The sequence below is a fragment of the Vicugna pacos genome, unplaced genomic scaffold, assembly GCF_048564905.1.
Source record: "Vicugna pacos unplaced genomic scaffold, VicPac4 scaffold_19, whole genome shotgun sequence".
In the NCBI taxonomy this organism is placed as follows: Eukaryota; Metazoa; Chordata; class Mammalia; order Artiodactyla; family Camelidae; genus Vicugna; species Vicugna pacos.
The window spans coordinates 49,183,465-49,209,594 of NW_027328740.1; the positions used below are offsets into that span (position 1 = coordinate 49,183,465).

Here is a 26,130-nt window from a genome sequence, read left to right on the forward strand (position 1 = left end):
CGCACTGATCCACCCACAGAACTCTGCCCGGTTACCTAGGATCCACCAGCCACAACAAGCCTCGCGGTACACACCAACATTCCACCTGGAATCCAACCGCTAACTGCCATCCCCAATGGCTGCTGCATCTTGTCAGTGCTGGGGGAGGGGCTGCATCCGACGAGAGGTTCCTAAGGTAAATGTGATTCTACCCACTAGCGTCCCATGGGCCTTTGTTCTTCCCTCTTTCCTTTTGTTCAGATCTGTATGCACTGTAGCAACGGACGGAAGTGTGTCCATTTTCAGTTGAATGTTTCACACGTCTTTAAACTTTCTAACAGTTCACAGTACACAGAGACCCACTAAGGGAAACTATTGTTCCTGTAATATGGGCACACCCGCAATACATAGCCGTCGGTTGATTTCTGCTGAAACACCCGCATTCACGGGACATCTATCCATTTGTTTCAAGGGGGCTGAAATTCCTAGGAATGATACAATCCCCAATGTGCACTTTACTGCCTTTCTCTTTTGATCTTAGTACACTTTTGCGGAGCTACTTTTCCTCGTTATAGGCTTGTGCCATTTCTACTCCACGTAGTGTAGTATATGGCATTCATTCATCCTGTTGGAAGACTTGCAAGTCTATATCACGGACTAGGAATCCATTGGATTCCAAATCGGCATTTGGGTTAGGTCACGATATGCTCATATGAATCAATATTTACGAATATAAATGCACGCCTCTGATTTCCGAATACAGGTGTGCTGAGTACATTCAAGCCGCGATACTGGGTCGATGCGTACTGAATGATCCTTGACATCACCTTGAGTAATTTCTTTTGAATATTCATGTTACCCTACCCTTTTTGTGTTGTTTGTTTGTTTGATTCTTTCTTGGTCTGCTTCTCGTTTGCTTTGCAAACACGTCAGGCCATGCATCTCTCCGTTTGCTTCCAACAGAGAGTCATATAAGCTGACTCCCTTAAGAGAGTGCTTCCAATCCCCTATGATTTCCTGCTTCCCTCTCCCATCTTTAGGGTTTTGATGTCCTCCTTGCCTTCTTCTTGTTTCTTCTTTTCCACTCATGCTCTTCTTGCATTTCCAATAAGGGTTTTCTTCTTTCCATTTCATCTTGCTGCTTATCCCTTCAGGGGAGAATTCTCAACCTTTCTTTTAGGATAAGTTTCGAACTGCTGAATTCTTTTAAGATTTGCAGGTCTGTGGCATTCTCTAGCTCTGCTGTTATTAGAAATGGTGGTCATGTGGCATAGGCTACCCTAGATGGCAGCATTTTGCCATTCAAGCTATGGTCTATGTCCTGGCACTCCTCCCTGTCCTGCAATATTGCTGCTGAGATAGCAGCTGAAACCCCTCTGGAGGTTCTCTTGTGACTATGTTGCTTTCCTCCAGGCGCATTTTAAATCACTGGGATGCTCATGAACTTTGTTGATTTGGATCATACAGCTGCTGCTAAGTCTATTGGGATTCCACCTCTTTTGGACGCTGTGTACTTCCTGAATTCGCCTAGATGATTCTATCTTGGCTTTCAGCAAGTTTCAGTCTGATTTTTCTACACATAACTTTTCAAACATTGTTTGTTTCTTTATCTCTTGCTTTTCCATCTGGGACTCTTTCGAATTTTAGTCTTTCATGCCTTGTCTTCAACCAGGATTCAACAGCAATGTTTTCATTGGTTTGCACTTGCTTTCCTATGTGTGCTTCTGACCGAGGGATTTCTGTTCCCCTGTCTTCAAAGTCATTCACGCGTCCCTCTGCAATATCTCGTCTGCTTAGGACGGAATGTTAGCCCTGATATTTTCTCATCCACTGAGTTTTCTGATATTATTTGGCTCGTCTTTAGGCTTTCTCTTCCCCTTTTCTGGTATTCTGCCTTTTGTGATTCTGAGACACTGTTGTTCTTCAGTGTTTCCCTCACCTCCATTTTCAATACTTGCTCTGGAGAGCGTTTTGCAGTCTAGTTGTCTGAAAGCTTATCTTTAGGGCCTTCAATCTCTTTGGAACTGAAAATGGTACTTCCTTTTCCTTTTACTGTATTTCTTCATCTCTACTGGTCAGGTAATTTCAGGTATCTAATGTAGACTTCTAGGGCTTGGTTAAGTGAAAACTTTAGACACTTGGCTCTACACAATTGCATGGGATTTCTGTGAGGACAAATTTTCCTAGACATTGATGCCATGTCCTGTTCCTGTGTGTGTTGTCTGGTCTATCTCCAATTGCTGGTGTTGCCTTTGTTGTGATGAACCCCCCATACTATTTCGATTAGGATAACCTCATTTTGATTACGCTTATCTCACAAATCTGAAAGAGCACAGGACACTTCCTCTGGTGGAAATGGAGCTTCTAAAGGTTCTCAGCTCTGCATTCTACTCTCTGTTATTTTGGAGTGTTTCCAGAAGAGCAGAGTGTGAGTGCGCTTGTGCTTTGTAGTGCCACGGGAATGTCCCACTGAAACCAGTTCTTCCAAGAGCTTCTCTGTCTACAGAAACACCAGTGGAAGCATATCTATGGATGTCACACATCAGGGCCTGCTGGAATGATCCCGCAGCCCGAACTTGGTGTCCTCGCTGCCGAACCGTGCCGGTGCCATCCAAAATGTAGCATCCGCTTTTGAGAGATAAACTGAAGGAAATCCTTCCTCTTCTCACGCTGTGGTCTTGGACCACACTTCCTTGTCCTCTCATCCTTGTGGCACGGGTGCACGAAGCCAACCACAGAGCTGTTGCACATCCTGTGCCTCAAACCAAACCATAATCACAGCCCAGGTTATGAATGTAGCAGATCCTAAGGCTTTTCATTCTGAATTCAAACCCAAGGCCCCCTGGATCCCTCAGACCCGATGCACAATATCTCTGATTCAGCCCCACACATGCTCTATTGGCAAAATGCCAAATTGGTCTCTGGTCCTGCAGATGCACTGGGTGTGGCCATGGGACATATCGATAATTTCAACTGCGCGCGCCAGGGTGGTTGCTTGCTCATTGGGGTCCCAGGTCGGTTTGCTCTCTTGATAGGACCCACCACATCCCACAACGCACTCCGGATCCCTGAGACACAGCGTGTGCCACCATCCGTAGCCCTATCCCTCCCTGAACGCTGCCTCTGCTACCTCAAATTTGGCAGCTCGGAGCTTGGTCTCAGAATCAACTGTGGGGATATTTTGCACTGGATTCTTTGAGATCTGTCAGCCAAGCATCTGCTATGCACTCTTCTAACACTCAGCACATCACCTTCAATCCCATGTCTCCTGTCCGCTTGAGAGTGTGCGTCCAAGTTAAAGAGAGTTTCACCTTTACTGCTCCATCAACAGGGCTCAGACCATGCACTGGTATCCATTCCCTGCTTTTCCTTCTCCTGCTTCCAGGTGTTCTGAGGCCTCATCCTGTCTTTGGAAGTAACAGACCTCTCTTCGGCAAGTGTCCTGTGCCAAGGGCTGGGTGAGTGGATGTTTCCATTGCTGTGTTCATGGGAGCGAGTGAGCGCAGTTTGCACTGCTTCTCTGTCAACTGGGCATCGATGAATCAACACTTTCCAGATACATTTCACAGAAATGTGATTTCTTTTTATCTCTTGGTTTCTATACAGCCGTGGTGGGAGGGATTGTCCGAAGACTCCAGTTTTGACATTGTGTTGATATCTCATTTGCAGTCTTTAAAAATTTAATAGAATTGATATAAATGTTTTGGGAGTTATACGAAAATGAAGTTAGTTTCTGAAACTTACTAAATCGACCTAGAAGCCAGACTTGTCAATTTCGGTAACATTTTGTCAGCTCTAAGGAAAACATAGACAGATAGAATGCAAACTAGCAGTCCGAACTGTTAAAGGGGTCATGTCAGCTCTTTACTGTTGAAGCCTCCGAAACCAACAGGAACCATGAAATAACTAATGGAAACATGAAATAACCCCCAAGCTTGGATTCCCTTGTGCATGTGGTGCCCTTTACTCCCGATGACACCTACTGGTCAATGTTGGCATTTCAAGGTGTAACATCCCTCTCAAGGAAAATACAAGAGGAAACGAACTAAATATATACATTTAGCTTTGAATCCAAAGAACCTAGAGGCATTATAGCTATGAGAACCCTGCTGCAGCTATGCTAGGCTACTGAGAACCAGGTGTTCTTCTATCAGTGATGAGAACGCTTAATCATCCGATCATGTTGGGTAAAGCACTTGAATGCAACCAAGTCTGCACCCCCATGATAGATTGCCCCCGGGGGCTTGACTCAATTGAAAGACGGTCCACATAAGCTGTGTCTTTCATGTCATTGGCGACTTTTACAGTTCCGTTCACTATCTGACTTCTAATATTTACCTAGACTGTCTTGAAAAACGGAGGCCTAATACAGATTCAAGTTCAGTCAAAGATTCCCCTCACTTACCACACTCCCTTCACCCCAGAGAGGACATAATCCCAGCATTTGCTGAATCTAGCGGAAGGCCATCGTTTCTTTGTGGGAGCTAAGTATTCAATTCCTATCTATTTCATACGAGAGTATTTGACCTTTATGGGGTTCCCTGTTGTTCACAGAGGATGAAGCTAGAGGAACTCTGATTCTAGGAGGGGCTTGCTCTTCTCTTACTGGCTTCATTGCAGCTCAGGTACTGATCCCTCAAAATGGATGCCTGAGTGGAGGGGAGGGAAGAGCAAGTGCTTGATAGCTAGGCCCAAACCTGGGAAAAGGCTTACCTGGGCTTGGTGCACTTTGATCTGAATGGCTTGGAATTGCCCCTTGGGTCGTGTGGATTATCTGACCTCTTTCAAGAACATGAGCGTTTTTATCATCTCTGCCATCTCTTCTCTTTAGACGTCAGGGATCTTGGACCCGTTCTTGGAGCAGAGAATTGAGGAACTTCCTCCAGTCCACGGTGGCCCTCCGTAGGTTTCTGCTAGTATCAGCGAGGTTCAATATGTCTCATGAATGCCTTTCGAGCCTGCTATCCTCTACAGCTGTCTAAAGGCCAGTATTCTCTATTGTAGCAGAACATCTCTCATCAATGTGTTCGCATCTCTCCTCAATCCGTGCAGCCATGTTTTCGGCCAGCTTCTCTTCGTGTCTCCCATAAAGTCGACTTCAACAGGACTGGGCAAGTCTGAAAGGACCTCGGAGCCTCTCCAGTAAGCTGAAGACAGGCAGATCTTCCACTGTCTGCCCTTTCAGGTTCTGGAAACTGACCCGTGAACTCAGGTCTTTGGGCAGCAGCAGTATCTCGAACTGACACAGCTTCCCGGACCAAAGACCTAAGCCAAGCTCCACAGAGGGCGGCAGCCCCTCCATCGCACTGATCCACCCACAGAACTCTGCCCGGTTACCTAGGATCCACCAGCCACAACAAGCCTCGCGGTACACACCAACATTCCACCTGGAATCCAACCGCTAACTGCCATCCCCAATGGCTGCTGCATCTTGTCAGTGCTGGGGGAGGGGCTGCATCCGACGAGAGGTTCCTAAGGTAAATGTGATTCTACCCACTAGCGTCCCATGGGCCTTTGTTCTTCCCTCTTTCCTTTTGTTCAGATCTGTATGCACTGTAGCAACGGACGGAAGTGTGTCCATTTTCAGTTGAATGTTTCACACGTCTTTAAACTTTCTAACAGTTCACAGTACACAGAGACCCACTAAGGGAAACTCTTGTTCCTGTAATATGGGCACACCCGCAATACATAGCCGTCGGTTGATTTCTGCTGAAACACCCGCATTCACGGGACATCTATCCATTTGTTTCAAGGGGGCTGAAATTCCTAGGAATGATACAATCCCCAGTGTGCACTTTACTGCCTGTCTCTTTTGATCTTAGAACACTTTTGTGGAGCTACTTTTCCTTGTTATAGGCTTGTGCCATTTCTTCTCGACGTAGTGTAGAATATGGCATTCATTCATCCTGTTGGAAGACTTGCAAGTCTATATCACTGACTAGGAATCCATTGGATTCCAAATCGGCATTTGGGTTAGGTCACGATATGCTCATATGAATCAATATTTACGAATATAAATGCACGCCTCTGATTTCCGAATACAGGTGTGCTGAGTACATTCAAGCCGCGATACTGGGTCGATGCGTACTGAATGATCCTTGACATCACCTTGAGTAATTTCTTTTGAATATTCATGTTACCCTACCCTTTTTGTGTTGTTTGTTTGTTTGATTCTTTCTTGGTCTGCTTCTCGTTTGCTTTGCAAACACGTCAGGCCATGCATCTCTCCGTTTGCTTCCAACAGAGAGTCATATAAGCTGACTCCCTTAAGAGAGTGCTTCCAATCCCCTATGATTTCCTGCTTCCCTCTCCCATCTTTAGGGTTTTGATGTCCTCCTTGCCTTCTTCTTGTTTCTTCTTTTCCACTCATGCTCTTCTTGCATTTCCAATAAGGGTTTTCTTCTTTCCATTTCATCTTGCTGCTTATCCCTTCAGGGGAGAATTCTCAACCTTTCTTTTAGGATAAGTTTCGAACTGCTGAATTCTTTTAAGATTTGCAGGTCTGTGGCATTCTCTAGCTCTGCTGTTATTAGAAATGGTGGTCATGTGGCATAGGCTACCCTAGATGGCAGCATTTTGCCATTCAAGCTATGGTCTATGTCCTGGCACTCCTCCCTGTCCTGCAATATTGCTGCTGAGATAGCAGCTGAAACCCCTCTGGAGGTTCTCTTGTGACTATGTTGCTTTCCTCCAGGCGCATTTTAAATCACTGGGATGCTCATGAACTTTGTTGATTTGGATCATACAGCTGCTGCTAAGTCTATTGGGATTCCACCTCTTTTGGACGCTGTGTACTTCCTGAATTCGCCTAGATGATTCTATCTTGGCTTTCAGCAAGTTTCAGTCTGATTTTTCTACACATAACTTTTCAAACATTGTTTGTTTCTTTATCTCTTGCTTTTCCATCTGGGACTCTTTCGAATTTTAGTCTTTCATGCCTTGTCTTCAACCAGGATTCAACAGCAATGTTTTCATTGGTTTGCACTTGCTTTCCTATGTGTGCTTCTGACCGAGGGATTTCTGTTCCCCTGTCTTCAAAGTCATTCACGCGTCCCTCTGCAATATCTCGTCTGCTTAGGACGGAATGTTAGCCCTGATATTTTCTCATCCACTGAGTTTTCTGATATTATTTGGCTCGTCTTTAGGCTTTCTCTTCCCCTTTTCTGGTATTCTGCCTTTTGTGATTCTGAGACACTGTTGTTCTTCAGTGTTTCCCTCACCTCCATTTTCAATACTTGCTCTGGAGAGCGTTTTGCAGTCTAGTTGTCTGAAAGCTTATCTTTAGGGCCTTCAATCTCTTTGGAACTGAAAATGGTACTTCCTTTTCCTTTTACTGTATTTCTTCATCTCTACTGGTCAGGTAATTTCAGGTATCTAATGTAGACTTCTAGGGCTTGGTTAAGTGAAAACTTTAGACACTTGGCTCTACACAATTGCATGGGATTTCTGTGAGGACAAATTTTCCTAGACATTGATGCCATGTCCTGTTCCTGTGTGTGTTGTCTGGTCTATCTCCAATTGCTGGTGTTGCCTTTGTTGTGATGAACCCCCCATACTATTTCGATTAGGATAACCTCATTTTGATTACGCTTATCTCACAAATCTGAAAGAGCACAGGACACTTCCTCTGGTGGAAATGGAGCTTCTAAAGGTTCTCAGCTCTGCATTCTACTCTCTGTTATTTTGGAGTGTTTCCAGAAGAGCAGAGTGTGAGTGCGCTTGTGCTTTGTAGTGCCACGGGAATGTCCCACTGAAACCAGTTCTTCCAAGAGCTTCTCTGTCTACAGAAACACCAGTGGAAGCATATCTATGGATGTCACACATCAGGGCCTGCTGGAATGATCCCGCAGCCCGAACTTGGTGTCCTCGCTGCCGAACCGTGCCGGTGCCATCCAAAATGTAGCATCCGCTTTTGAGAGATAAACTGAAGGAAATCCTTCCTCTTCTCACGCTGTGGTCTTGGACCACACTTCCTTGTCCTCTCATCCTTGTGGCACGGGTGCACGAAGCCAACCACAGAGCTGTTGCACATCCTGTGCCTCAAACCAAACCATAATCACAGCCCAGGTTATGAATGTAGCAGATCCTAAGGCTTTTCATTCTGAATTCAAACCCAAGGCCCCCTGGATCCCTCAGACCCGATGCACAATATCTCTGATTCAGCCCCACACATGCTCTATTGGCAAAATGCCAAATTGGTCTCTGGTCCTGCAGATGCACTGGGTGTGGCCATGGGACATATCGATAATTTCAACTGCGCGCGCCAGGGTGGTTGCTTGCTCATTGGGGTCCCAGGTCGGTTTGCTCTCTTGATAGGACCCACCACATCCCACAACGCACTCCGGATCCCTGAGACTCAGCGTGTGCCACCATCCGTAGCCCTATCCCTCCCTGAACGCTGCCTCTGCTACCTCAAATTTGGCAGCTCGGAGCTTGGTCTCAGAATCAACTGTGGGGATATTTTGCACTGGATTCTTTGAGATCTGTCAGCCAAGCATCTGCTATGCACTCTTCTAACACTCAGCACATCACCTTCAATCCCATGTCTCCTGTCCGCTTGAGAGTGTGCGTCCAAGTTAAAGAGAGTTTCACCTTTACTGCTCCATCAACAGGGCTCAGACCATGCACTGGTATCCATTCCCTGCTTTTCCTTCTCCTGCTTCCAGGTGTTCTGAGGCCTCATCCTGTCTTTGGAAGTAACAGACCTCTCTTCGGCAAGTGTCCTGTGCCAAGGGCTGGGTGAGTGGATGTTTCCATTGCTGTGTTCATGGGAGCGAGTGAGCGCAGTTTGCACTGCTTCTCTGTCAACTGGGCATCGATGAATCAACACTTTCCAGATACATTTCACAGAAATGTGATTTCTTTTTATCTCTTGGTTTCTATACAGCCGTGGTGGGAGGGATTGTCCGAAGACTCCAGTTTTGACATTGTGTTGATATCTCATTTGCAGTCTTTAAAAATTTAATAGAATTGATATAAATGTTTTGGGAGTTATACGAAAATGAAGTTAGTTTCTGAAACATACTAAATCGACCTAGAAGCCAGACTTGTCAATTTCGGTAACATTTTGTCAGCTCTAAGGAAAACATAGACAGATAGAATGCAAACTAGCAGTCCGAACTGTTAAAGGGGTCATGTCAGCTCTTTACTGTTGAAGCCTCCGAAACCAACAGGAACCATGAAATAACTAATGGAAACATGAAATAACCCCCAAGCTTGGATTCCCTTGTGCATGTGGTGCCCTTTAGTCCCGATGACACCTACTGGTCAATGTTGGCATTTCAAGGTGTAACATCCCTCTCAAGGAAAATACAAGAGGAAACGAACTAAATATATACATTTAGCTTTGAATCCAAAGAACCTAGAGGCATTATAGCTATGAGAACCCTGCTGCAGCTATGCTAGGCTACTGAGAACCAGGTGTTCTTCTATCAGTGATGAGAACGCTTAATCATCCGATCATGTTGGGTAAAGCACTTGAATGCAACCAAGTCTGCACCCCCATGATAGATTGCCCCCGGGGGCTTGACTCAATTGAAAGACGGTCCACATAAGCTGTGTCTTTCATGTCATTGGCGACTTTTACAGTTCCGTTCACTATCTGACTTCTAATATTTACCTAGACTGTCTTGAAAACCGGAGGCCTAATACAGATTCAAGTTCAGTCAAAGATTCCCCTCACTTACCACACTCCCTTCACCCCAGAGAGGACATAATCCCAGCATTTGCTGAATCTAGCGGAAGGCCATCGTTTCTTTGTGGGAGCTAAGTATTCAATTCCTATCTATTTCATACGAGAGTATTTGACCTTTATGGGGTTCCCTGTTGTTCACAGAGGATGAAGCTAGAGGAACTCTGATTCTAGGAGGGGCTTGCTCTTCTCTTACTGGCTTCATTGCAGCTCAGGTACTGATCCCTCAAAATGGATGCCTGAGTGGAGGGGAGGGAAGAGCAAGTGCTTGATAGCTAGGCCCAAACCTGGGAAAAGGCTTACCTGGGCTTGGTGCACTTTGATCTGAATGGCTTGGAATTGCCCCTTGGGTCGTGTGGATTATCTGACCTCTTTCAAGAACATGAGCGTTTTTATCATCTCTGCCATCTCTTCTCTTTAGACGTCAGGGATCTTGGACCCGTTCTTGGAGCAGAGAATTGAGGAACTTCCTCCAGTCCACGGTGGCCCTCCGTAGGTTTCTGCTAGTATCAGCGAGGTTCAATATGTCTCATGAATGCCTTTCGAGCCTGCTATCCTCTACAGCTGTCTCCAGGCCAGTATTCTCTATTGTAGCAGAACATCTCTCATCAATGTGTTCGCATCTCTCCTCAATCCGTGCAGCCATGTTTTCGGCCAGCTTCTCTTCGTGTCTCCCATAAAGTCGACTTCAACAGGACTGGGCAAGTCTGAAAGGACCTCGGAGCCTCTCCAGTAAGCTGAAGACAGGCAGATCTTCCACTGTCTGCCCTTTCAGGTTCTGGAAACTGACCCGTGAACTCAGGTCTTTGGGCAGCAGCAGTATCTCGAACTGACACAGCTTCCCGGACCAAAGACCTAAGCCAAGCTCCACAGAGGGCGGCAGCCCCTCCATCGCACTGATCCACCCACAGAACTCTGCCCGGTTACCTAGGATCCACCAGCCACAACAAGCCTCGCGGTACACACCAACATTCCACCTGGAATCCAACCGCTAACTGCCATCCCCAATGGCTGCTGCATCTTGTCAGTGCTGGGGGAGGGGCTGCATCCGACGAGAGGTTCCTAAGGTAAATGTGATTCTACCCACTAGCGTCCCATGGGCCTTTGTTCTTCCCTCTTTCCTTTTGTTCAGATCTGTATGCACTGTAGCAACGGAGGCAAGTGTGTCCATTTTCAGTTGAATGTTTCACACGTCTTTAAACTTTCTAACAGTTCACAGTACACAGAGACCCACTAAGGGAAACTATTGTTCCTGTAATATGGGCACACCCGCAATACATAGCCGTCGGTTGATTTCTGCTGAAACACCCGCATTCACGGGACATCTATCCATTTGTTTCAAGGGGGCTGAAATTCCTAGGAATGATACAATCCCCAATGTGCACTTTACTGCCTGTCTCTTTTGATCTTAGTACACTTTTGCGGAGCTACTTTTCCTTGTTATAGGCTTGTGCCATTTCTTCTCGACGTAGTGTAGAATATGGCATTCATTCATCCTGTTGGAAGACTTGCAAGTCTATATCACGGACTAGGAATCCATTGGATTCCAAATCGGCATTTGGGTTAGGTCACGATATGCTCATATGAATCAATATTTACGAATATAAATGCACGCCTCTGATTTCCGAATACAGGTGTGCTGAGTACATTCAAGCCGCGATACTGGGTCGATGCGTACTGAATGATCCTTGACATCACCTTGAGTAATTTCTTTTGAATATTCATGTTACCCTACCCTTTTTGTGTTGTTTGTTTGTTTGATTCTTTCTTGGTCTGCTTCTCGTTTGCTTTGCAAACACGTCAGGCCATGCATCTCTCCGTTTGCTTCCAACAGAGAGTCATATAAGCTGACTCCCTTAAGAGAGTGCTTCCAATCCCCTATGATTTCCTGCTTCCCTCTCCCATCTTTAGGGTTTTGATGTCCTCCTTGCCTTCTTCTTGTTTCTTCTTTTCCACTCATGCTCTTCTTGCATTTCCAATAAGGGTTTTCTTCTTTCCATTTCATCTTGCTGCTTATCCCTTCAGGGGAGAATTCTCAACCTTTCTTTTAGGATAAGTTTCGAACTGCTGAATTCTTTTAAGATTTGCAGGTCTGTGGCATTCTCTAGCTCTGCTGTTATTAGAAATGGTGGTCATGTGGCATAGGCTACCCTAGATGGCAGCATTTTGCCATTCAAGCTATGGTCTATGTCCTGGCACTCCTCCCTGTCCTGCAATATTGCTGCTGAGATAGCAGCTGAAACCCCTCTGGAGGTTCTCTTGTGACTATGTTGCTTTCCTCCAGGCGCATTTTAAATCACTGGGATGCTCATGAACTTTGTTGATTTGGATCATACAGCTGCTGCTAAGTCTATTGGGATTCCACCTCTTTTGGACGCTGTGTACTTCCTGAATTCGCCTAGATGATTCTATCTTGGCTTTCAGCAAGTTTCAGTCTGATTTTTCTACACATAACTTTTCAAACATTGTTTGTTTCTTTATCTCTTGCTTTTCCATCTGGGACTCTTTCGAATTTTAGTCTTTCATGCCTTGTCTTCAACCAGGATTCAACAGCAATGTTTTCATTGGTTTGCACTTGCTTTCCTATGTGTGCTTCTGACCGAGGGATTTCTGTTCCCCTGTCTTCAAAGTCATTCACGCGTCCCTCTGCAATATCTCGTCTGCTTAGGACGGAATGTTAGCCCTGATATTTTCTCATCCACTGAGTTTTCTGATATTATTTGGCTCGTCTTTAGGCTTTCTCTTCCCCTTTTCTGGTATTCTGCCTTTTGTGATTCTGAGACACTGTTGTTCTTCAGTGTTTCCCTCACCTCCATTTTCAATACTTGCTCTGGAGAGCGTTTTGCAGTCTAGTTGTCTGAAAGCTTATCTTTAGGGCCTTCAATCTCTTTGGAACTGAAAATGGTACTTCCTTTTCCTTTTACTGTATTTCTTCATCTCTACTGGTCAGGTAATTTCAGGTATCTAATGTAGACTTCTAGGGCTTGGTTAAGTGAAAACTTTAGACACTTGGCTCTACACAATTGCATGGGATTTCTGTGAGGACAAATTTTCCTAGACATTGATGCCATGTCCTGTTCCTGTGTGTGTTGTCTGGTCTATCTCCAATTGCTGGTGTTGCCTTTGTTGTGATGAACCCCCCATACTATTTCGATTAGGATAACCTCATTTTGATTACGCTTATCTCACAAATCTGAAAGAGCACAGGACACTTCCTCTGGTGGAAATGGAGCTTCTAAAGGTTCTCAGCTCTGCATTCTACTCTCTGTTATTTTGGAGTGTTTCCAGAAGAGCAGAGTGTGAGTGCGCTTGTGCTTTGTAGTGCCACGGGAATGTCCCACTGAAACCAGTTCTTCCAAGAGCTTCTCTGTCTACAGAAACACCAGTGGAAGCATATCTATGGATGTCACACATCAGGGCCTGCTGGAATGATCCCGCAGCCCGAACTTGGTGTCCTCGCTGCCGAACCGTGCCGGTGCCATCCAAAATGTAGCATCCGCTTTTGAGAGATAAACTGAAGGAAATCCTTCCTCTTCTCACGCTGTGGTCTTGGACCACACTTCCTTGTCCTCTCATCCTTGTGGCACGGGTGCACGAAGCCAACCACAGAGCTGTTGCACATCCTGTGCCTCAAACCAAACCATAATCACAGCCCAGGTTATGAATGTAGCAGATCCTAAGGCTTTTCATTCTGAATTCAAACCCAAGGCCCCCTGGATCCCTCAGACCCGATGCACAATATCTCTGATTCAGCCCCACACATGCTCTATTGGCAAAATGCCAAATTGGTCTCTGGTCCTGCAGATGCACTGGGTGTGGCCATGGGACATATCGATAATTTCAACTGCGCGCGCCAGGCTGGTTGCTTGCTCATTGGGGCCACAGGTCGGTTTGCTCTCTTGATAGGACCCACCACATCCCACAACGCACTCCAGATCCCTGAGACTCAGCATGTGCCACCATCCGTAGCCCTATCCCTCCCTGAACGCTGCCTCTGCTACCTCAAATTTGGCAGCTCGGAGCTTGGTCTCAGAATCAACTGTGGGGATATTTTGCACTGGATTCTTTGAGATCTGTCAGCCAAGCATCTGCTGTGCACTCTTCTAACACTCAGCGCATCACCTTCAATCCCATGTCTCCTGTCTGCTTGTGAGTGTGCGTCCAAGTTAAAGAGAGTTTCACCTTTACTGCTCCATCAACAGGGCTCAGACCATGCACTGGTATCCATTCCCTGCTTTTCCTTCTCCTGCTTCCAGGTGTTCTGAGGCCTCATCCTGTCTTTGGAAGTAACAGACCTCTCTTCGGCAAGTGTCCTGTGCCAAGGGCTGGGTGAGTGGTTGTTTCCATTGCTGTGTTCATGGGAGCGAGTGAGCGCAGGTTGCACTGCTTCTCTGTCAACTGGGCATCGATGAATCAACACTTTCCAGATACATTTCACAGAAATGTGATTTCTTTTTATCTCTTTGTTTCTATACAGCCGTGGTGGGAGGGATTGTCCGAAGACTCCAGTTTTGACATTGTGTTGATATCTCATTTGCAGTCTTTAAAAATTTAATAGAATTGATATAAATGTTTTGGGAGTTATACGAAAATGAAGTTAGTTTCTGAAACATACTAAATCGACCTAGAAGCCAGACTTGTCAATTTCGGTAACATTTTGTCAGCTCTAAGGAAAACATAGACAGATAGAATGCAAACTAGCAGTCCGAACTGTTAAAGGGGTCATGTCAGCTCTTTACTGTTGAAGCCTCCGAAACCAACAGGAACCATGAAATAACTAATGGAAACATGAAATAACCCCCAAGCTTGGATTCCCTTGTGCATGTGGTGCCCTTTACTCCCGATGACACCTACTGGTCAATGTTGGCATTTCAAGGTGTAACATCCCTCTCAAGGAAAATACAAGAGGAAACGAACTAAATATATACATTTAGCTTTGAATCCAAAGAACCTAGAGGCATTATAGCTATGAGAACCCTGCTGCAGCTATGCTAGGCTACTGAGAACCAGGTGTTCTTCTATCAGTGATGAGAACGCTTAATCATCCGATCATGTTGGGTAAAGCACTTGAATGCAACCAAGTCTGCACCCCCATGATAGATTGCCCCCGGGGGCTTGACTCAATTGAAAGACGGTCCACATAAGCTGTGTCTTTCATGTCATTGGCGACTTTTACAGTTCCGTTCACTATCTGACTTCTAATATTTACCTAGACTGTCTTGAAAAACGGAGGCCTAATACAGATTCAAGTTCAGTCAAAGATTCCCCTCACTTACCACACTCCCTTCACCCCAGAGAGGACATAATCCCAGCATTTGCTGAATCTAGCGGAAGGCCATCGTTTCTTTGTGGGAGCTAAGTATTCAATTCCTATCTATTTCATACGAGAGTATTTGACCTTTATGGGGTTCCCTGTTGTTCACAGAGGATGAAGCTAGAGGAACTCTGATTCTAGGAGGGGCTTGCTCTTCTCTTACTGGCTTCATTGCAGCTCAGGTACTGATCCCTCAAAATGGATGCCTGAGTGGAGGGGAGGGAAGAGCAAGTGCTTGATAGCTAGGCCCAAACCTGGGAAAAGGCTTACCTGGGCTTGGTGCACTTTGATCTGAATGGCTTGGAATTGCCCCTTGGGTCGTGTGGATTATCTGACCTCTTTCAAGAACATGAGCGTTTTTATCATCTCTGCCATCTCTTCTCTTTAGACGTCAGGGATCTTGGACCCGTTCTTGGAGCAGAGAATTGAGGAACTTCCTCCAGTCCACGGTGGCCCTCCGTAGGTTTCTGCTAGTATCAGCGAGGTTCAATATGTCTCATGAATGCCTTTCGAGCCTGCTATCCTCTACAGCTGTCTCCAGGCCAGTATTCTCTATTGTAGCAGAACATCTCTCATCAATGTGTTCGCATCTCTCCTCAATCCGTGCAGCCATGTTTTCGGCCAGCTTCTCTTCGTGTCTCCCATAAAGTCGACTTCAACAGGACTGGGCAAGTCTGAAAGGACCTCGGAGCCTCTCCAGTAAGCTGAAGACAGGCAGATCTTCCACTGTCTGCCCTTTCAGGTTCTGGAAACTGACCCGTGAACTCAGGTCTTTGGGCAGCAGCAGTATCTCGAACTGACACAGCTTCCCGGACCAAAGACCTAAGCCAAGCTCCACAGAGGGCGGCAGCCCCTCCATCGCACTGATCCACCCACAGAACTCTGCCCGGTTACCTAGGATCCACCAGCCACAACAAGCCTCGTGGTACACACCAACATTCCACCTGGAATCCAACCGCTAACTGCCATCCCCAATGGCTGCTGCATCTTGTCAGTGCTGGGGGAGGGGCTGCATCCGACGGGAGGTTCCTAAGGTAAATGTGATTCTACCCACTAGCGTCCCATGGGCCTTTGTTCTTCCCTCTTTCCTTTTGTTCAGATCTGTATGCACTGTAGCAACGGAGGCAAGTGTGTCCATTTTCAGTTGAATGTTTCACACGTCTTTAAACTTTCTAACAGTTCACAGTACACAGAGACCCACTAAGGGAAACTATTGTTCCTGTAATATGGGCACACCCGCAATACATAGCCGTCGGTTGATTTCTGCTGAAACACCCGCATTCACGGGACATCTATCCATTTGTTTCAAGGGGGCTGAAATTCCTAGGAATGATACAATCCCCAATGTGCACTTTACTGCCTGTCTCTTTTGATCTTAGTACACTTTTGCGGAGCTAATTTTCCTCGTTATAGGCTTGTGCCATTTCTACTCCACGTAGTGTATTATATGGCATTCATTCATCCTGTTGGAAGACTTGCAAGTCTATATCACGGACTAGGAAACCATTGGATTCCAAATCGGCATTTGGGTTAGGTCACGATATGCTCATATGAATCAATATTTACGAATATAAATGCACGCCTCTGATTTCCGAATACAGGTGTGCTGAGTACATTCAAGCCGCGATACTGGGTCGATGCGTACTGAATGATCCTTGACATCACCTTGAGTAATTTCTTTTGAATATTCATGTTACCCTACCCTTTTTGTGTTGTTTGTTTGTTTGATTCTTTCTTGGTCTGCTTCTCGTTTGCTTTGCAAACACGTCAGGCCATGCATCTCTCCGTTTGCTTCCAACAGAGAGTCATATAAGCTGACTCCCTTAAGAGAGTGCTTCCAGTCCCCTATGATTTCCTGCTTCCCTCTCCCATCTTTAGGGTTTTGATGTCCTCCTTGCCTTCTTCTTGTTTCTTCTTTTCCACTCATGCTCTTCTTGCATTTCCAATAAGGGTTTTCTTCTTTCCATTTCATCTTGCTGCTTATCCCTTCAGGGGAGAATCCTCAACCTTTCTTTTAGGATAAGTTTCGAACTGCTGAATTCTTTTAAGATTTGCAGGTCTGTGGCATTCTCTAGCTCTGCTGTTATTAGAAATGGTGGTCATGTGGCATAGGCTACCCTAGATGGCAGCATTTTGCCATTCAAGCTATGGTCTATGTCCTGGCACTCCTCCCTGTCCTGCAATATTGCTGCTGAGATAGCAGCTGAAACCCCTCTGGAGGTTCTCTTGTGACTATGTTGCTTTCCTCCAGGCGCATTTTAAATCACTGGGATGCTCATGAACTTTGTTGATTTGGATCATACAGCTGCTGCTAAGTCTATTGGGATTCCACCTCTTTTGGACGCTGTGTACTTCCTGAATTCGCCTAGATGATTCTATCTTGGCTTTCAGCAAGTTTCAGTCTGATTTTTCTACACATAACTTTTCAAACATTGTTTGTTTCTTTATCTCTTGCTTTTCCATCTGGGACTCTTTCGAATTTTAGTCTTTCATGCCTTGTCTTCAACCAGGATTCAACAGCAATGTTTTCATTGGTTTGCACTTGCTTTCCTATGTGTGCTTCTGACCGAGGGATTTCTGTTCCCCTGTCTTCAAAGTCATTCACGCGTCCCTCTGCAATATCTCGTCTGCTTAGGACGGAATGTTAGCCCTGATATTTTCTCATCCACTGAGTTTTCTGATATTATTTGGCTCGTCTTTAGGCTTTCTCTTCCCCTTTTCTGGTATTCTGCCTTTTGTGATTCTGAGACACTGTTGTTCTTCAGTGTTTCCCTCACCTCCATTTTCAATACTTGCTCTGGAGAGCGTTTTGCAGTCTAGTTGTCTGAAAGCTTATCTTTAGGGCCTTCAATCTCTTTGGAACTGAAAATGGTACTTCCTTTTCCTTTTACTGTATTTCTTCATCTCTACTGGTCAGGTAATTTCAGGTATCTAATGTAGACTTCTAGGGCTTGGTTAAGTGAAAACTTTAGACACTTGGCTCTACACAATTGCATGGGATTTCTGTGAGGACAAATTTTCCTAGACATTGATGCCATGTCCTGTTCCTGTGTGTGTTGCCTGGTCTATCTCCAATTGCTGGTGTTGCCTTTGTTGTGATGAACCCCCCATACTATTTCGATTAGGATAACCTCATTTTGATTACGCTTATCTCACAAATCTGAAAGAGCACAGGACACTTCCTCTGGTGGAAATGGAGCTTCTAAAGGTTCTCAGCTCTGCATTCTACTCTCTGTTATTTTGGAGTGTTTCCAGAAGAGCAGAGTGTGAGTGCGCTTGTGCTTTGTAGTGCCACGGGAATGTCCCACTGAAACCAGTTCTTCCAAGAGCTTCTCTGTCTACAGAAACACCAGTGGAAGCATATCTATGGATGTCACACATCAGGGCCTGCTGGAATGATCCCGCAGCCCGAACTTGGTGTCCTCGCTGCCGAACCGTGCCGGTGCCATCCAAAATGTAGCATCCGCTTTTGAGAGATAAACTGAAGGAAATCCTTCCTCTTCTCACGCTGTGGTCTTGGACCACACTTCCTTGTCCTCTCATCCTTGTGGCACGGGTGCACGAAGCCAACCACAGAGCTGTTGCACATCCTGTGCCTCAAACCAAACCATAATCACAGCCCAGGTTATGAATGTAGCAGATCCTAAGGCTTTTCATTCTGAATTCAAACCCAAGGCCCCCTGGATCCCTCAGACCCGATGCACAATATCTCTGATTCAGCCCCACACATGCACTATTGGCAAAATGCCAAATTGGTCTCTGGTCCTGCAGATGCACTGGGTGTGGCCATGGGACATATCGATAATTTCAACTGCGCGCGCCAGGGTGGTTGCTTGCTCATTGGGGTCCCAGGTCGGTTTGCTCTCTTGATAGGACCCACCACATCCCACAACGCACTCCGGATCCCTGAGACTCAGCGTGTGCCACCATCCGTAGCCCTATCCCTCCCTGAACGCTGCCTCTGCTACCTCAAATTTGGCAGCTCAGAGCTTGGTCTCAGAATCAACTGTGGGGATATTTTGCACTGGATTCTTTGAGATCTGTCAGCCAAGCATCTGCTGTGCACTCTTCTAACACTCAGCACATCACCTTCAATCCCATGTCTCCTGTCCGCTTGAGAGTGTGCGTCCAAGTTAAAGAGAGTTTCACCTTTACTGCTCCATCAACAGGGCTCAGACCATGCACTGGTATCCATTCCCTGCTTTTCCTTCTCCTGCTTCCAGGTGTTCTGAGGCCTCATCCTGTCTTTGGAAGTAACAGACCTCTCTTCGGCAAGTGTCCTGTGCCAAGGGCTGGGTGAGTGGATGTTTCCATTGCTGTGTTCATGGGAGCGAGTGAGCGCAGGTTGCACTGCTTCTCTGTCAACTGGGCATCGATGAATCAACACTTTCCAGATACATTTCACAGAAATGTGATTTCTTTTTATCTCTTTGTTTCTATACAGCCGTGGTGGGAGGGATTGTCCGAAGACTCCAGTTTTGACATTGTGTTGATATCTCATTTGCAGTCTTTAAAAATTTAATAGAATTGATATAAATGTTTTGGGAGTTATACGAAAATGAAGTTAGTTTCTGAAACATACTAAATCGACCTAGAAGCCAGACTTGTCAATTTCGGTAACATTTTGTCAGCTCTAAGGAAAACATAGACAGATAGAATGCAAACTAGCAGTCCGAACTGTTAAAGGGGTCATGTCAGCTCTTTACTGTTGAAGCCTCCGAAACCAACAGGAACCATGAAATAACTAATGGAAACATGAAATAACCCCCAAGCTTGGATTCCCTTGTGCATGTGGTGCCCTTTAGTCCCGATGACACCTACTGGTCAATGTTGGCATTTCAAGGTGTAACATCCCTCTCAAGGAAAATACAAGAGGAAACGAACTAAATATATACATTTAGCTTTGAATCCAAAGAACCTAGAGGCATTATAGCTATGAGAACCCTGCTGCAGCTATGCTAGGCTACTGAGAACCAGGTGTTCTTCTATCAGTGATGAGAACGCTTAATCATCCGATCATGTTGGGTAAAGCACTTGAATGCAACCAAGTCTGCACCCCCATGATAGATTGCCCCCGGGGGCTTGACTCAATTGAAAGACGGTCCACATAAGCTGTGTCTTTCATGTCATTGGCGACTTTTACAGTTCCGTTCACTATCTGACTTCTAATATTTACCTAGACTGTCTTGAAAAACGGAGGCCTAATACAGATTCAAGTTCAGTCAAAGATTCCCCTCACTTACCACACTCCCTTCACCCCAGAGAGGACATAATCCCAGCATTTGCTGAATCTAGCGGAAGGCCATCGTTTCTTTGTGGGAGCTAAGTATTCAATTCCTATCTATTTCATACGAGAGTATTTGACCTTTATGGGGTTCCCTGTTGTTCACAGAGGATGAAGCTAGAGGAACTCTGATTCTAGGAGGGGCTTGCTCTTCTCTTACTGGCTTCATTGCAGCTCAGGTACTGATCCCTCAAAATGGATGCCTGAGTGGAGGGGAGGGAAGAGCAAGTGCTTGATAGCTAGGCCCAAACCTGGGAAAAGGCTTACCTGGGCTTGGTGCACTTTGATCTGAATGGCTTGGAATTGCCCCTTGGGTCGTGTGGATTATCTGACCTCTTTCAAGAACATGAGCGTTTTTATCATCTCTGCCATCTCTTCTCTTTAGACGTCAGGGATCTTGGACCCGTTCTTGGAGCAGAGAATTGAGGAACTTCCTCCAGTCCACGGTGGCCCTCCGTAGGTTTCTGCTAGTATCAGCGAGGTTCAATATGTCTCATGAATGCCTTTCGAGCCTGCTATCCTCTACAGCTGTCTCCAGGCCAGTATTCTCTATTGTAGCAGAACATCTCTCATCAATGTGTTCGCATCTCTCCTCAATCCGTGCAGCCATGTTTTCGGCCAGCTTCTCTTCGTGTCTCCCATAAAGTCGACTTCAACAGGACTGGGCAAGTCTGAAAGGACCTCGGAGCCTCTCCAGTAAGCTGAAGACAGGCAGATCTTCCACTGTCTGCCCTTTCAGGTTCTGGAAACTGACCCGTGAACTCAGGTCTTTGGGCAGCAGCAGTATCTCGAACTGACACAGCTTCCCGGACCAAAGACCTAAGCCAAGCTCCACAGAGGGCGGCAGCCCCTCCATCGCACTGATCCACCCACAGAACTCTGCCCGGTTACCTAGGATCCACCAGCCACAACAAGCCTCGCGGTACACACCAACATTCCACCTGGAATCCAACCGCTAACTGCCATCCCCAATGGCTGCTGCATCTTGTCAGTGCTGGGGGAGGGGCTGCATCCGACGAGAGGTTCCTAAGGTAAATGTGATTCTACCCACTAGCGTCCCATGGGCCTTTGTTCTTCCCTCTTTCCTTTTGTTCAGATCTGTATGCACTGTAGCAACGGAGGCAAGTGTGTCCATTTTCAGTTGAATGTTTCACACGTCTTTAAACTTTCTAACAGTTCACAGTACACAGAGACCCACTAAGGGAAACTCTTGTTCCTGTAATATGGGCACACCCGCAATACATAGCCGTCGGTTGATTTCTGCTGAAACACCCGCATTCACGGGACATCTATCCATTTGTTTCAAGGGGGCTGAAATTCCTAGGAATGATACAATCCCCAGTGTGCACTTTACTGCCTGGCTCTTTTGATCTTAGTACACTTTTGTGGAGCTACTTTTCCTTGTTATAGGCTTGTGCCATTTCTTCTCGACGTAGTGTAGAATATGGCATTCATTCATCCTGTTGGAAGACTTGCAAGTCTATATCACGGACTAGGAATCCATTGGATTCCAAATCGGCATTTGGGTTAGGTCACGATATGCTCATATGAATCAATATTTACGAATATAAATGCACGCCTCTGATTTCCGAATACAGGTGTGCTGAGTACATTCAAGCCGCGATACTGGGTCGATGCGTACTGAATGATCCTTGACATCACCTTGAGTAATTTCTTTTGAATATTCATGTTACCCTACCCTTTTTGTGTTGTTTGTTTGTTTGATTCTTTCTTGGTCTGCTTCTCGTTTGCTTTGCAAACACGTCAGGCCATGCATCTCTCCGTTTGCTTCCAACAGAGAGTCATATAAGCTGACTCCCTTAAGAGAGTGCTTCCAGTCCCCTATGATTTCCTGCTTCCCTCTCCCATCTTTAGGGTTTTGATGTCCTCCTTGCCTTCTTCTTGTTTCTTCTTTTCCACTCATGCTCTTCTTGCATTTCCAATAAGGGTTTTCTTCTTTCCATTTCATCTTGCTGCTTATCCCTTCAGGGGAGAATCCTCAACCTTTCTTTTAGGATAAGTTTCGAACTGCTGAATTCTTTTAAGATTTGCAGGTCTGTGGCATTCTCTAGCTCTGCTGTTATTAGAAATGGTGGTCATGTGGCATAGGCTACCCTAGATGGCAGCATTTTGCCATTCAAGCTATGGTCTATGTCCTGGCACTCCTCCCTGTCCTGCAATATTGCTGCTGAGATAGCAGCTGAAACCCCTCTGGAGGTTCTCTTGTGACTATGTTGCTTTCCTCCAGGCGCATTTTAAATCACTGGGATGCTCATGAACTTTGTTGATTTGGATCATACAGCTGCTGCTAAGTCTATTGGGATTCCACCTCTTTTGGACGCTGTGTACTTCCTGAATTCGCCTAGATGATTCTATCTTGGCTTTCAGCAAGTTTCAGTCTGATTTTTCTACACATAACTTTTCAAACATTGTTTGTTTCTTTATCTCTTGCTTTTCCATCTGGGACTCTTTCGAATTTTAGTCTTTCATGCCTTGTCTTCAACCAGGATTCAACAGCAATGTTTTCATTGGTTTGCACTTGCTTTCCTATGTGTGCTTCTGACCGAGGGATTTCTGTTCCCCTGTCTTCAAAGTCATTCACGCGTCCCTCTGCAATATCTCGTCTGCTTAGGACGGAATGTTAGCCCTGATATTTTCTCATCCACTGAGTTTTCTGATATTATTTGGCTCGTCTTTAGGCTTTCTCTTCCCCTTTTCTGGTATTCTGCCTTTTGTGATTCTGAGACACTGTTGTTCTTCAGTGTTTCCCTCACCTCCATTTTCAATACTTGCTCTGGAGAGCGTTTTGCAGTCTAGTTGTCTGAAAGCTTATCTTTAGGGCCTTCAATCTCTTTGGAACTGAAAATGGTACTTCCTTTTCCTTTTACTGTATTTCTTCATCTCTACTGGTCAGGTAATTTCAGGTATCTAATGTAGACTTCTAGGGCTTGGTTAAGTGAAAACTTTAGACACTTGGCTCTACACAATTGCATGGGATTTCTGTGAGGACAAATTTTCCTAGACATTGATGCCATGTCCTGTTCCTGTGTGTGTTGCCTGGTCTATCTCCAATTGCTGGTGTTGCCTTTGTTGTGATGAACCCCCCATACTATTTCGATTAGGATAACCTCATTTTGATTACGCTTATCTCACAAATCTGAAAGAGCACAGGACACTTCCTCTGGTGGAAATGGAGCTTCTAAAGGTTCTCAGCTCTGCATTCTACTCTCTGTTATTTTGGAGTGTTTCCAGAAGAGCAGAGTGTGAGTGCGCTTGTGCTTTGTAGTGCCACGGGAATGTCCCACTGAAACCAGTTCTTCCAAGAGCTTCTCTGTCTACAGAAACACCAGTGGAAGCATATCTATGGATGTCACACATCAGGGCCTGCTGGAATGATCCCGCAGCCCGAACTTGGTGTCCTCGCTGCCGAACCGTGCCGGTGCCATCCAAAATGTAGCATCCGCTTTTGAGAGATAAACTGAAGGAAATCCTTCCTCTTCTCACGCTGTGGTCTTGGACCACACTTCCTTGTCCTCTCATCCTTGTGGCACGGGTGCACGAAGCCAACCACAGAGCTGTTGCACATCCTGTGCCTCAAACCAAACCATAATCACAGCCCAGGTTATGAATGTAGCAGATCCTAAGGCTTTTCATTCTGAATTCAAACCCAAGGCCCCCTGGATCCCTCAGACCCGATGCACAATATCTCTGATTCAGCCCCACACATGCACTATTGGCAAAATGCCAAATTGGTCTCTGGTCCTGCAGATGCACTGGGTGTGGCCATGGGACATATCGATAATTTCAACTGCACGCGCCAGGGTGGTTGCTTGCTCATTGGGGTCCCAGGTCGGTTTGCTCTCTAGATAGGACCCACCACATCCCACAACGCACTCCGGATCCCTGAGACTCAGCGTGTGCCACCATCCGTAGCCCTATCCCTCCCTGAACGCTGCCTCTGCTACCTCAAATTTGGCAGCTCAGAGCTTGGTCTCAGAATCAACTGTGGGGATATTTTGCACTGGATTCTTTGAGATCTGTCAGCCAAGCATCTGCTGTGCACTCTTCTAACACTCAGCACATCACCTTCAATCCCATGTCTCCTGTCCGCTTGAGAGTGTGCGTCCAAGTTAAAGAGAGTTTCACCTTTACTGCTCCATCAACAGGGCTCAGACCATGCACTGGTATCCATTCCCTGCTTTTCCTTCTCCTGCTTCCAGGTGTTCTGAGGCCTCATCCTGTCTTTGGAAGTAACAGACCTCTCTTCGGCAAGTGTCCTGTGCCAAGGGCTGGGTGAGTGGATGTTTCCATTGCTGTGTTCATGGGAGCGAGTGAGCGCAGGTTGCACTGCTTCTCTGTCAACTGGGCATCGATGAATCAACACTTTCCAGATACATTTCACAGAAATGTGATTTCTTTTTATCTCTTTGTTTCTATACAGCCGTGGTGGGAGGGATTGTCCGAAGACTCCAGTTTTGACATTGTGTTGATATCTCATTTGCAGTCTTTAAAAATTTAATAGAATTGATATAAATGTTTTGGGAGTTATACGAAAATGAAGTTAGTTTCTGAAACATACTAAATCGACCTAGAAGCCAGACTTGTCAATTTCGGTAACATTTTGTCAGCTCTAAGGAAAACATAGACAGATAGAATGCAAACTAGCAGTCCGAACTGTTAAAGGGGTCATGTCAGCTCTTTACTGTTGAAGCCTCCGAAACCAACAGGAACCATGAAATAACTAATGGAAACATGAAATAACCCCCAAGCTTGGATTCCCTTGTGCATGTGGTGCCCTTTACTCCCGATGACACCTACTGGTCAATGTTGGCATTTCAAGGTGTAACATCCCTCTCAAGGAAAATACAAGAGGAAACGAACTAAATATATACATTTAGCTTTGAATCCAAAGAACCTAGAGGCATTATAGCTATGAGAACCCTGCTGCAGCTATGCTAGGCTACTGAGAACCAGGTGTTCTTCTATCAGTGATGAGAACGCTTAATCATCCGATCATGTTGGGTAAAGCACTTGAATGCAACCAAGTCTGCACCCCCATGATAGATTGCCCCCGGGGGCTTGACTCAATTGAAAGACGGTCCACATAAGCTGTGTCTTTCATGTCATTGGCGACTTTTACAGTTCCGTTCACTATCTGACTTCTAATATTTACCTAGACTGTCTTGAAAAACGGAGGCCTAATACAGATTCAAGTTCAGTCAAAGATTCCCCTCACTTACCACACTCCCTTCACCCCAGAGAGGACATAATCCCAGCATTTGCTGAATCTAGCGGAAGGCCATCGTTTCTTTGTGGGAGCTAAGTATTCAATTCCTATCTATTTCATACGAGAGTATTTGACCTTTATGGGGTTCCCTGTTGTTCACAGAGGATGAAGCTAGAGGAACTCTGATTCTAGGAGGGGCTTGCTCTTCTCTTACTGGCTTCATTGCAGCTCAGGTACTGATCCCTCAAAATGGATGCCTGAGTGGAGGGGAGGGAAGAGCAAGTGCTTGATAGCTAGGCCCAAACCTGGGAAAAGGCTTACCTGGGCTTGGTGCACTTTGATCTGAATGGCTTGGAATTGCCCCTTGGGTCGTGTGGATTATCTGACCTCTTTCAAGAACATGAGCGTTTTTATCATCTCTGCCATCTCTTCTCTTTAGACGTCAGGGATCTTGGACCCGTTCTTGGAGCAGAGAATTGAGGAACTTCCTCCAGTCCACGGTGGCCCTCCGTAGGTTTCTGCTAGTATCAGCGAGGTTCAATATGTCTCATGAATGCCTTTCGAGCCTGCTATCCTCTACAGCTGTCTCCAGGCCAGTATTCTCTATTGTAGCAGAACATCTCTCATCAATGTGT

The 26,130-nt window shown here is 45.8% G+C and overlaps 5 long non-coding RNA genes across 5 annotated transcripts; all 5 read left to right on the forward strand.

Annotated features, from left to right (window-relative positions):
• Window positions 1-48: 48 nt before the first annotated feature.
• LOC140693010 (uncharacterized) lies at window positions 49-4,975 on the forward strand. Its single transcript, XR_012068658.1, has 3 exons — window positions 49-175; window positions 3,365-3,437; window positions 4,811-4,975. It is a non-coding gene; the product is annotated as an uncharacterized lncRNA (long non-coding RNA).
• A 352-nt stretch (window positions 4,976-5,327) lies between these two features.
• LOC140692993 (uncharacterized) lies at window positions 5,328-10,265 on the forward strand. The gene is made up of 3 exons (XR_012068641.1): window positions 5,328-5,456; window positions 8,646-8,718; window positions 10,092-10,265. It is a non-coding gene; the product is annotated as an uncharacterized lncRNA (long non-coding RNA).
• Window positions 10,266-10,608: 343 nt separating this feature from the next.
• On the forward strand, window positions 10,609-15,546 carry LOC140692999 (uncharacterized). The gene is made up of 3 exons (XR_012068647.1): window positions 10,609-10,737; window positions 13,927-13,999; window positions 15,373-15,546. It is a non-coding gene; the product is annotated as an uncharacterized lncRNA (long non-coding RNA).
• A 351-nt stretch (window positions 15,547-15,897) lies between these two features.
• Window positions 15,898-20,850, forward strand: LOC140693019 (uncharacterized). Its single transcript, XR_012068668.1, has 3 exons — window positions 15,898-16,018; window positions 19,208-19,280; window positions 20,654-20,850. It is a non-coding gene; the product is annotated as an uncharacterized lncRNA (long non-coding RNA).
• A 322-nt stretch (window positions 20,851-21,172) lies between these two features.
• LOC140693004 (uncharacterized) lies at window positions 21,173-26,108 on the forward strand. The gene is made up of 3 exons (XR_012068652.1): window positions 21,173-21,299; window positions 24,489-24,561; window positions 25,935-26,108. It is a non-coding gene; the product is annotated as an uncharacterized lncRNA (long non-coding RNA).
• The last annotated feature ends 22 nt before the right edge of the window (window positions 26,109-26,130 follow it).